This window comes from Camellia sinensis, chromosome 8 (assembly GCF_055761805.1).
Source record: "Camellia sinensis isolate YWXY chromosome 8, ASM5576180v1, whole genome shotgun sequence".
NCBI classification, from domain to species: Eukaryota; Viridiplantae; Streptophyta; class Magnoliopsida; order Ericales; family Theaceae; genus Camellia; species Camellia sinensis.
The window spans coordinates 107,618,919-107,628,798 of NC_138968.1; the positions used below are offsets into that span (position 1 = coordinate 107,618,919).

The window sequence follows — 9,880 nt, forward strand, 5'->3', positions numbered from 1 at the left end:
CTGAAGTTACTTCCGGCCAATTCTTAAGCAAATAAATAAACGTGAGCGAAAAAATATTTAAGTGAAGGTACTAAAATAATCATTGGAGCCACTACTACAAATATAGATAAAGATCACACTTTTTTGGTGTGATGTATGTTTTTTAATCACACCTTTTAAATTTTATTAAAGTGTGGTCTTTAGGAGTGATTAAAAATGACCATTTTTAATCACACTTTTTAAGTGTCATTAAAAAATGCTTTCATCACATCTTTTAAGTGTGATTAAAAACATTTAGATCACACCTTTTAAGTGTGATTAAAAACTTTAGTTCACACCTTTTAAGTGTGATTAAAAACTTTAAATCACACCTTTTAAGTGTGATTAAAAATATTTAGATCACACCTTTTAAGTGTGATTAAAAACATTTAGATCACACCTTTTAAGTGTGATTAAAAACTTTAGTTCACACCTTTTAAGTGTGATTAAAAACATTTAGATCACACCTTTTAAGTGTGATTAAAAACTTTAGTTCACACCTTTTAAGTGTGATTAAAAACTTTAGATCACACCTTTTAAGTGTGATTAAAAACATTTAGATCACACCTTTTAAGTGTGATTAATAACTAATAAAACCTGTGATAAAAAAAAAAATTGACATATTTAAAGAATAATCAATATTATTTTTGCACGCACATTTGAATAATGTAATACACACTATATACTATATTTTGAATCACAACCATATATTGAATGAAATAATATCATATATTTCATAAATGAAAGTTAAATGTTTAAAAGTATATACAAAGAAATTAATAAAAAAAAATTAACTGTGATTACATACATTAAAAAATAAAAAATAAAAAATTAGAAAAAAGTAAGTTCTTGAATTCTTTGACCATATTTTGCATCTCTCCAAGAAATTTCTGACCTGAAAAATAAAAAAACAAATTAATTTAAAAACCGTCAGAAGCATATGAATAAACTTACTAATTAATTTATAAACTTACATTTAGATCACACCAAAAATAATGTAATTTATCCAGTTGTTAAACTGTCCCAATCCTTTCCCCACAGCCACCAAAAATGACATAATTATTTTGATTCTCCACACAAATAGTATAAAGCTACAAAAGATATTGATACCCTTGTAGAAGCCAAAATAAATCATTACTTTGGCTATTCGATTCACTGTTGCGTTGATTATATGCCCAAGAAGCAATGCAATTACAAGGATACCAATTGAAATCATCATCGCAAACCATGGGCATGGTGGTTTTTGTTTGAATCTACTTCAATCTTTCTAATCTTGACTGCATCCTGAAATTTCTAGCTGCACTCATTATTTATTCATCCTTGAATTAGAGATTTGTATACAATATATTACCTAAGAGAGTCATCTCCATGAAAATAAATAATTACAGAATTCAATTTTTCAAAAACCAACAATGTATAACAACAAATAATTAAAAGCACAAAACATGAAAAACTCCAAGTAATTAGAGTACATACATCCTGCAGATTTACATGCCTAATTATAGATGTGTATTGGTGCCTCTGGTGTGTTGGACATTTAACATTTCTGAACTGAATTCGAACGCACCTACCAAACATTTTATGGTATGAGAAGTGAAAGTTCAATCAACTGTTACTAAAATGAGGTCACCTAATGAAGAACAGAAAATTCGCTCATTTATCTTGAAAGTGATCATATTTATGTTCTTTTAGTACATGACAATATTCGTTATTTTGAATTTCATTTGTAGATTGGCTGCCATTTATTCTTGTCACTTTGCATACTCAAAATATCAGATTTCCACTTCGAAATTACTATGAGTACTGTTGGCAGTCGTTCCCTTTCTATGGGACATCAAAATACAACCTTAATTTTCCCAACAACCCTAGTAATTAGCAATATATGAATAGATGTTCATGGCAACCGGTTGCGTCGTGTAAATAAGAAGTGACAGAACAATACCAGGGTTTTCTCAGCACATTACTCTTTTTTTCATCTATACAAAACAGAATTTGGACTTTCAACTGGCATTAATAAGTTTAACATACAGAGCATAGGCTAGTATTCAAACATCATTGCCTCCTAATTTAAAAGTAAATAAAATAAAAAAATCATAAATAACATTTTAAGCAAAAAATTGAGTTGAATAATAAGTATATTTAAAAACATAAAAAGGAACATACATGGCACTGATGTGACATTCATCATCAGAAAGGCAGGTGCAATTGACAGTACAGTCATACATAAGGGAGGAGTCCACTATTGGTGTTTGCCAGTTCAAGTTTTTGTCATAATGTTTCAAATTGAAATTCCAGCCTTTTTTACCCAGTTGTTCAACTATTTCACCAAGAGCTTCCACTGCAGAAATCAAAGTCATGTTAGCCTTTAAAGTAGTTAGAGATAAGTGATATAACATGGAGAAATGTCTATGTATCAGCATCATTAAATATGGCTAGACATCTTAGTATTTTTACAAATTGTGCCTAAAATGAAGTTCATGCATGAATAAACAAGGACAAATTGGTTAAACAAGATAAATAGTCATATCTGGAACCTTTTTTGAAAATGCCATTTTCAAATTGGTATTACCAAAGTGCCTGATCAGGAAACCTAACCATCTAACAGTTCAAACCTTTAAATTAACTCATATGTTATGACTACACAACATGATTATAGAAGGTTTGTCTTTAACTCATGCCTGTTACATCAAATATAAACTTCAAGGGTATTGAAGAGTAATTATATAATGCTGCTGTGATTTGTTAGTTTATACAATGAATGCAACCAAAATGAAGACAACACTGTGTCTATCCAGCTGCTTTAATACTACAGTGTGCAACAAGAAGATAGCACAAAAAAAGAGAAGAGACAACCTTAGTTCACAAGCCTATTTGCCTCTTCAGCAAGCTCTGTAAAGAAGAGAAACAAATGCGGGGTTAATTGAAGGACTGCTAGCAAGACCTTATGTTATATACTTGGAAGTAAATGTTCAACAAGCTTACCAAACATGAAGGATGAAGAGAATAATGAAAGGGCAGTGGTGACTGGCCCAAAACAGCCACACACATCATGCTGATCCTCCCTTAGAACTGTCAACGAGTGGGGCAACCCTTGACAGTTCAGTTCTTGCAAGAGACTATCAGCTCATCACTCCAATGTTGTCTTTTTAATGGAAAGTAGCAATCAATCAGGAAGTAGAATTCTAAGAAATTGAGTACTACATGTTGCATCGTTTCGCCATGTTTCAAAGAATGAATAATACATATGAATAATACATATTTCAAACTTTGAGCATCTCAAGAAACAGCTGAATCAATGGCTGAAAATATTGCAAAAATGAAGCAGCTAGCAAGTGGGTAAATAGAAATACATTCGTACATATCCAGGAAAATCCATTGCCAACACTGTATACTCAATTCAAAAAATTTAATGGGTATTCACAGCTAGCATCTTATTATGATTTTAATTGGCTATGTGATAGAGATACTCACAATATCTCCAAAGTCTGCAGTAGTCCTTTTGGTTGAAGGAATCTTGCCACTGAGTTCATTGTTATTAAAAACCCTGCTCAAATTAATTCACAAGATGACATTGAAATTAGGGCTCAGATTGAGAGAAACGGGGCTGCCCAGAAATTCAGTCCAACATTCCTCATCATATTATCTAATTAAAAAAAGAAGAGAACACCCATTCTGTCAACAGTTAAAAGGCAAAATTGAGTGGGACTTGTCATTATATATGAATTCATTCAAACGCATATTTAAAATATTATTCTCGTAACAAATGTTGTTCTATTTGTCACCATGAAAGCTTGTTGCTTATACTTGCCATACGGGTAAGCAAACTGCATAAATGCATAACCTGTTGTTCTGTCATTCAAGTGCATACCAGAGACTCACGAATAAATAGCTGGTTCAAAGGAACTCACACATGTATCAGAGACGTATTTGAATTGAAATAATTGAAATATTCATACATAATGAAATAATTGAAATATAGGCCAAAGCATGCAAATGCACAATAAAAGGTAAGCCATACTAGAAGATTCAGTACATGCACAGTTCAGCAGAAATTTTCTGGAATGGAAACATGATGATATGAATAAAAAGAATGAAGTTTCTGATGCAAGATTTAAAGGACCAAAAAATGGTTCCACGCTCAATTTTTTCTCATCTTTTGAAAGCATGAAGAGGGAGTAAGTATGTTCACCCGGAGAAGTCAGAGGGTGTGGGAGCATTTGTGCTTGAAAGGTGCAAATATTAGGATTTTATAGGAAGCTCAAATAATACATATGGCCTAAATAATTTGAGGAAAGAAATATAACATTTTGCAATACTATAAAATTATCAATGGAAAATTTTGTAAAGGAAATATTTATTTAAAAGGTTCCCATCGTATACATAAAAAAGTATGTAAAAGGTCTTAATTAATGTCCTCAATTTAATTAATCTCAATTATGGCATGACATATCACATTAATTTCTGTACATAAAAAAGGTTCCCATCGTATACATTCTGCTCATTGAAAGTCTATTAATTGTTTTCACCCAAATCTCATCCTAGGCCTAGCCCATAGGAAAGACTTAACTGCTTTGATATTGAGTGATAACTTGATAAGTATGTAGGAGTTGAATTGGAGTGCAACTACTCTATATTTATAGTTGATGGGTAGAACTTTGTACCCATTATCTTTGATCTTTGAAAATGAAACACATACAGTAAACATATTTGAACAAAGTCCTCTAGTGAGAACCCATCATAAGCATCAGCACTTCAAAGGTTGCATTATTATTACACATCAACATAGAACTCAAAAATGCTAATATTCATACATATATGTGTGTATATAGACACATAAGAGGGGAACAAATGAGAATTAAGTTACCAACACTAAACAAATAGTCGATTTAATCAAACTTCCATAAAATCGCTAACTTCTATATAAACAAATAAATAATCACCTACAAAATCAAGGAGGTCTCAAATGCATGCTATATGAAAGCAAGTAAAAGCAGTTTGGGAACTTAAATAAACAGTGAGCAATGGTGGTACAAATAATAACCTTGATGCAATAATTAATAATTATCAGATCAAGAACCTAACCTCTAATTCAGATATGTAGGCTTCATTTTCCTCATGTTTGGATTTTAGGATATCTGGAAGCCCGAACTTTTCCCTGAAATAGCATAGATAAAAAAAATGTCTTCAGGTCTCTTATATATATATATATATATGTCATGCTGGAGAGAACAAAACAAAACCAAAATAAAAATAAAGGATTGCAATCATGTGTAGCACCCATATAAAATGAACTAAACAATGCCAATGCTCAGCATCCATATGAACTTAAGTTAGTACCAAAAGGGTAATATATAGATGAAACAATTGACATATCAAACTATACCATAAAATAACTGAACATGAGAGATGACCTCAGCTCCAATTGATATTTAACCTGCAATTCCAGAGTTCGCTCATCAAGAGAGGACTTCAAGGTCTGAACATGAGTCCATTTAATATGCATGCCTATCTTAGTACATATATATAGCATTTAGAATGTGGCCTCATTGGAGTATGAGCCAAAATATCATTAACTGAATTTATCTCTAAAAATTGGTCTCTAGAATACACTCCCCTGCTCAACAGTTGCTGAGCATTATTCATTTAAATGCACATTTTGATTGTAGAGAAGCCATTGACAAAATCAAAATTGGATGACAACATTCAATACTTTCTATGCTATCCAACGACATAACTGCAACCTATAAAGAGTATTCCAGGAAGAGAAGCAAAGAGAATGTACACATGAATAAAGACTTGGCTAAGAGTTGATCAAAAAGAAAATAGACTTATAATTCAAATGTCATCATAACAAATTAACAATCATTATCTTCATTGCCACCAATCATTGTCAATTCCTTCTTTCCTATCCACAATGCAAATCTTGATTAGCCTTCCTAGTCTACTGTTTACAACAAATTCAGACTGCTAGCAGAAGCAATCCAACTCCCTTTGATTCTTGCTACATGAAAAGAACATTGATGTTAAAATGATATTGAAAAGAACATTATTACTCCTGCTCTACCAGAAGCAATCCAATGTAAGTTGATGTTAAAATGATATTGAAAAGAACATTATTACTCCTGCTCTACCAGAAGCAATCCAACTCTCTTTGATTCTTGCTACATGTATGGAATATATTAAGAAGTGAACATGAAAATTATTTAATAATGTGTTTGACCATGGAAAAGATTAGGAGTGACTCACCATCACCCTTACAAACACCCGATATTTATGCATATGCTCAAAGCATAGAATAATAATAATCATAATAAATAAAACATTTAAACAGTAGGAGATACTAACCTTCACCAAGAGCTTGCATTTCCAATTGTCCGGTACTGGACGCCTGTGATCCATTGTCTGCTACAATAGAGATACTAACCTTCACCAAGAGCTTGCATTTCCAATGATTTCATGAGGCCTTGGGCTTTAGGGCAAATTATTGGATTTAGTCAAGATGCCAATGGTGGTGGATGACAAGCAATAAACTCATTCAACCTAGTAAAGGGCTATGCTCTGAGAGTCCAGAGGATTCTTTGGATTTGGAAAAACAAATTAGAAACCTTCCCAGTAGTCCTGTTCTTTGTTTTGAAGTTTTCTTCTTCCTCAAAAGCAAAATATCACTACCTACCTACCAAGGAAGGTGATATGTACCATTCTTAATTCATATCAACAAACTAAAGAAAAATGTAAGGTCATGAGAAGTAGATTTAGGCAACTTAACTGTAAAACACCGGAGAACTAGATTTATTTCCAGAGAAATGGGTGCATAAATTCTTTCTGACCAAATTTTAGTATTCAATCTCATGTGTACTGAAAAAAATGAGAATAAACTTCTCTTTTTTTTTTATTTATTCATTGACCAGTTCTGAAGGGAAGAGGAATCATATGTTCAAACAGTACATAAGCAAAACCCAGTGGAATGAAGAACTGTAATTCCACGCAATTCATTATATTTAGCTCCCAAAAATTCAATTAAGAACCTAAACATAATATAGTAGTCTGCATAAAGTTCTGTTTATATTCAGGTTTCAGGAACTGCTTTTGTGGATTTATATGACAGATTTGTGATTAGGCAGAATGAGAAAATATTATATGGCTCTAATGTCATGACAAAAACATGAGCACCATAGAGCTTGAGAACACCAAGTGATCTGTAAGACTCAAGTTCTTAATCATCTACCACCAAATACTGACTTTGGCATTCAAAAAAAGTGAAATCGGATAATTGAAAGAACTAAAACAACTCCTTAACAAGGCACATTAGATTCCAAATTATGTTCTCATTTTGCATACCATCACTATCCATCTTTAAGGCAAGATTATCACTTCTAAACAAGTTTCAATCATAATACACCAGTTTAATACCTTGCAGAAGATGAAAGTTATGACTCTGTCATTCCTGAAATTGTAACCTTGGAAGTTTCCATATCATTGAGATCAATAAAGATCACTCATTACTGTTCTAGTATATAGTTTGAAATTGAGAGCAGATTCAATCCTTTGTGCACACAATCCAATTTTCCTCTGCTGGGGATTTATCATAAAATACTATTTAGTGCAAAACTACCACAGGGAAAAATAGAAGAACTCTTCTACTACCACATCCATGAGTTATTCATATGAAATATATCCATATAAAATTCATCCACCCATGCAGAATAGTAGTTTTATCTCTAGGAAAGTTTCTTCCTACAAATTTATAGGTACAAAAAATGAGAAACCTTATTATTATCAGGAAATTCTGCTTTCAAGTTCTTTAACCTCTTTCCATTTAATTGACAGGGTTGCAGGATGTATGCCGCTATGTTTACAAAATATAGCTGATGTACAAGTGTAGACTCTTGTCAGTGACGAAACACCTTTCATGACTCTCAATTAAAGCACTCAAACCTCGGAGAAATAAATTAATTAATTAACTAAAAATCCAAAATGTATAGCATTAAGAAAATTTTACTACCATTCAATCCAAGTTCTCTAGATGTGGGAACCAATTCAAGCTCTTGTAGAATTTCCAATAGAGAAAACTCAAATTCATCCACAAGAGCCTAAGAATTGAAGCAGTTTTAATTCAACAACACAAAATAGTTAACTAATGCATTTAGTTGTACTACCTTCTTAAGGAAACTAAAACCCTAAAATTGGAGTTAATCAATGAGTTCATGTTTTTCCACATACTCGTCGTACACCTAACCTAATCATTATTAAAATGCCTTTATTCTCATTGTTAATAGGTCTACAGTTTGAAATGTCCAATTAAGATGCGACGCAGAGAGACAATAATGTGTTTGGTTATCTTGGAAACGACTTTACTTGGAAATGACTTTAAAGCAACAGAATCATCTAGTAGCATATGCTGATCATCTTTGACAGTAAAAAATATTTAATGAAATTGTTGCTTCAACTTTCAGATTCATTGAAAATGATCTTGGCTTTGAGTCACATCATCATCACTTTCTACATCTTTTAATTTTGTGAATGCATTACACTCTTAAAACTTTATTTAGATGCGTTTTATATAAATGGTAAAATTAATATCGCCCCCATGTAATCCAAATTCAGTAAATATTTTCTCAAAACTGCAGTTCAAAGCTTCTCAATCATGAGTAACACTCAATGAATAATCAGCAATATTGGCCATTATTTCATATCAATGGTCTCAGCTCCAATAAGTAATTGTCTATCACTGCAAATCAAGACCTCTCATATAATTTAGTAAAACAATACTTTAAAGTTCCTACCAAGAACTTAATTTAAGAGCAAAGACAACTAATCAAGACCTCTCATCCTATATTTAGTATAACAATACTATAAGTTCCTAAAATAACTTAATTTTATGAGCAAAACGTTTGATGCCCTTGTTCCAGCCACTCTTCACATTACAATGCAGATCCATACGAACGCAACAAGTACAGAAAGAACAAAAATAACCAATATTTTCCCTATAATATTTACTTGTCAAGAGGATATTGATCAAAATTGATTTAAAAAAATAATCTATAGCAAGGAAAATTTTCGCCCTGATGAATTGTTATGTTCTGATTTTTGACAGCATAGAGACAAAATTGGATGACAAAACAATCAGAAACAAGACCCATAATAAACTCATCTTCAGTTTCATAAATAGCATACACATATCACCTAATTAATACCATCCACAGCAAAAAGAATAATACAAACAAACAAAATTCAAACAATTATCAGAGAAAATATAGATAAAACAGAGCACAAGAAGCTTAATTACTTACCATGAATTGATCGAGCTCCTTATCATCGCCAATGCTACCATGGCCGAGACCCGAATACTTCCCCACCACGTGCTGCGATTGAGCGAGCTGAGCGTCAATCCTCGGCAACTGATCCACCGGTGTTGCGATACGCAAGCACGCAACATGAGCCGATAACAACTGCTCGTAAAGCGGATGCGCCAGAATTTCAGATTTGAGCCTAGCACTCTGCCAATTCATAACTCCCTCGCCACCACGAACATCGCTCCCTGTTATCTCTCCACCATTGTTCTCCACTTTATTGTTGTTCAAATCAGCCGATTCGTGCGATATCGAAGAAAGGGACCTCGTCGGTCGCCGCCTTCCCTTGCCTCGATGTCGCCTCCCCTCGCCTAGCTGCCGGAGTCGTCTGCTGGAGTCGTCTACCGGAGTCACATCGCCTTCATCTCCATGTCGTTTCGTCTCTGCATCTCTCTCAAAGACGGGTTGGGTTAGGGTTATGCAACAAATGAGAGAGAGAAAAAGAGGCTGAAATTCAAAGGGAAAAAAAATACAAAACGATTGAGGGAGAGACAGAGAGAGATGAGCGCGAC

At 33.0% G+C, this 9,880-nt stretch overlaps 1 long non-coding RNA gene across 4 annotated transcripts; it reads right to left on the reverse strand.

Annotated features, from left to right (window-relative positions):
- Positions 1-853: 853 nt before the first annotated feature.
- On the reverse strand, positions 854-9,880 carry LOC114288428 (uncharacterized). Of its 4 annotated transcripts, XR_014337980.1 has the most exons (9): positions 9,309-9,876; positions 6,364-6,487; positions 5,402-5,452; positions 5,101-5,173; positions 3,490-3,562; positions 3,001-3,160; positions 2,872-2,907; positions 2,182-2,356; positions 938-1,315 (listed from the first exon to the last, which is right to left on the reverse strand). It is a non-coding gene; the product is annotated as an uncharacterized LOC114288428 (long non-coding RNA). The 4 variants fall into 4 exon arrangements; XR_014337981.1 differs by lacking the exon at positions 938-1,315 and adding an exon at positions 854-913 and having other exon boundaries at positions 3,001-3,562; positions 9,309-9,880; XR_014337979.1 differs by having other exon boundaries at positions 3,001-3,562; positions 9,309-9,880.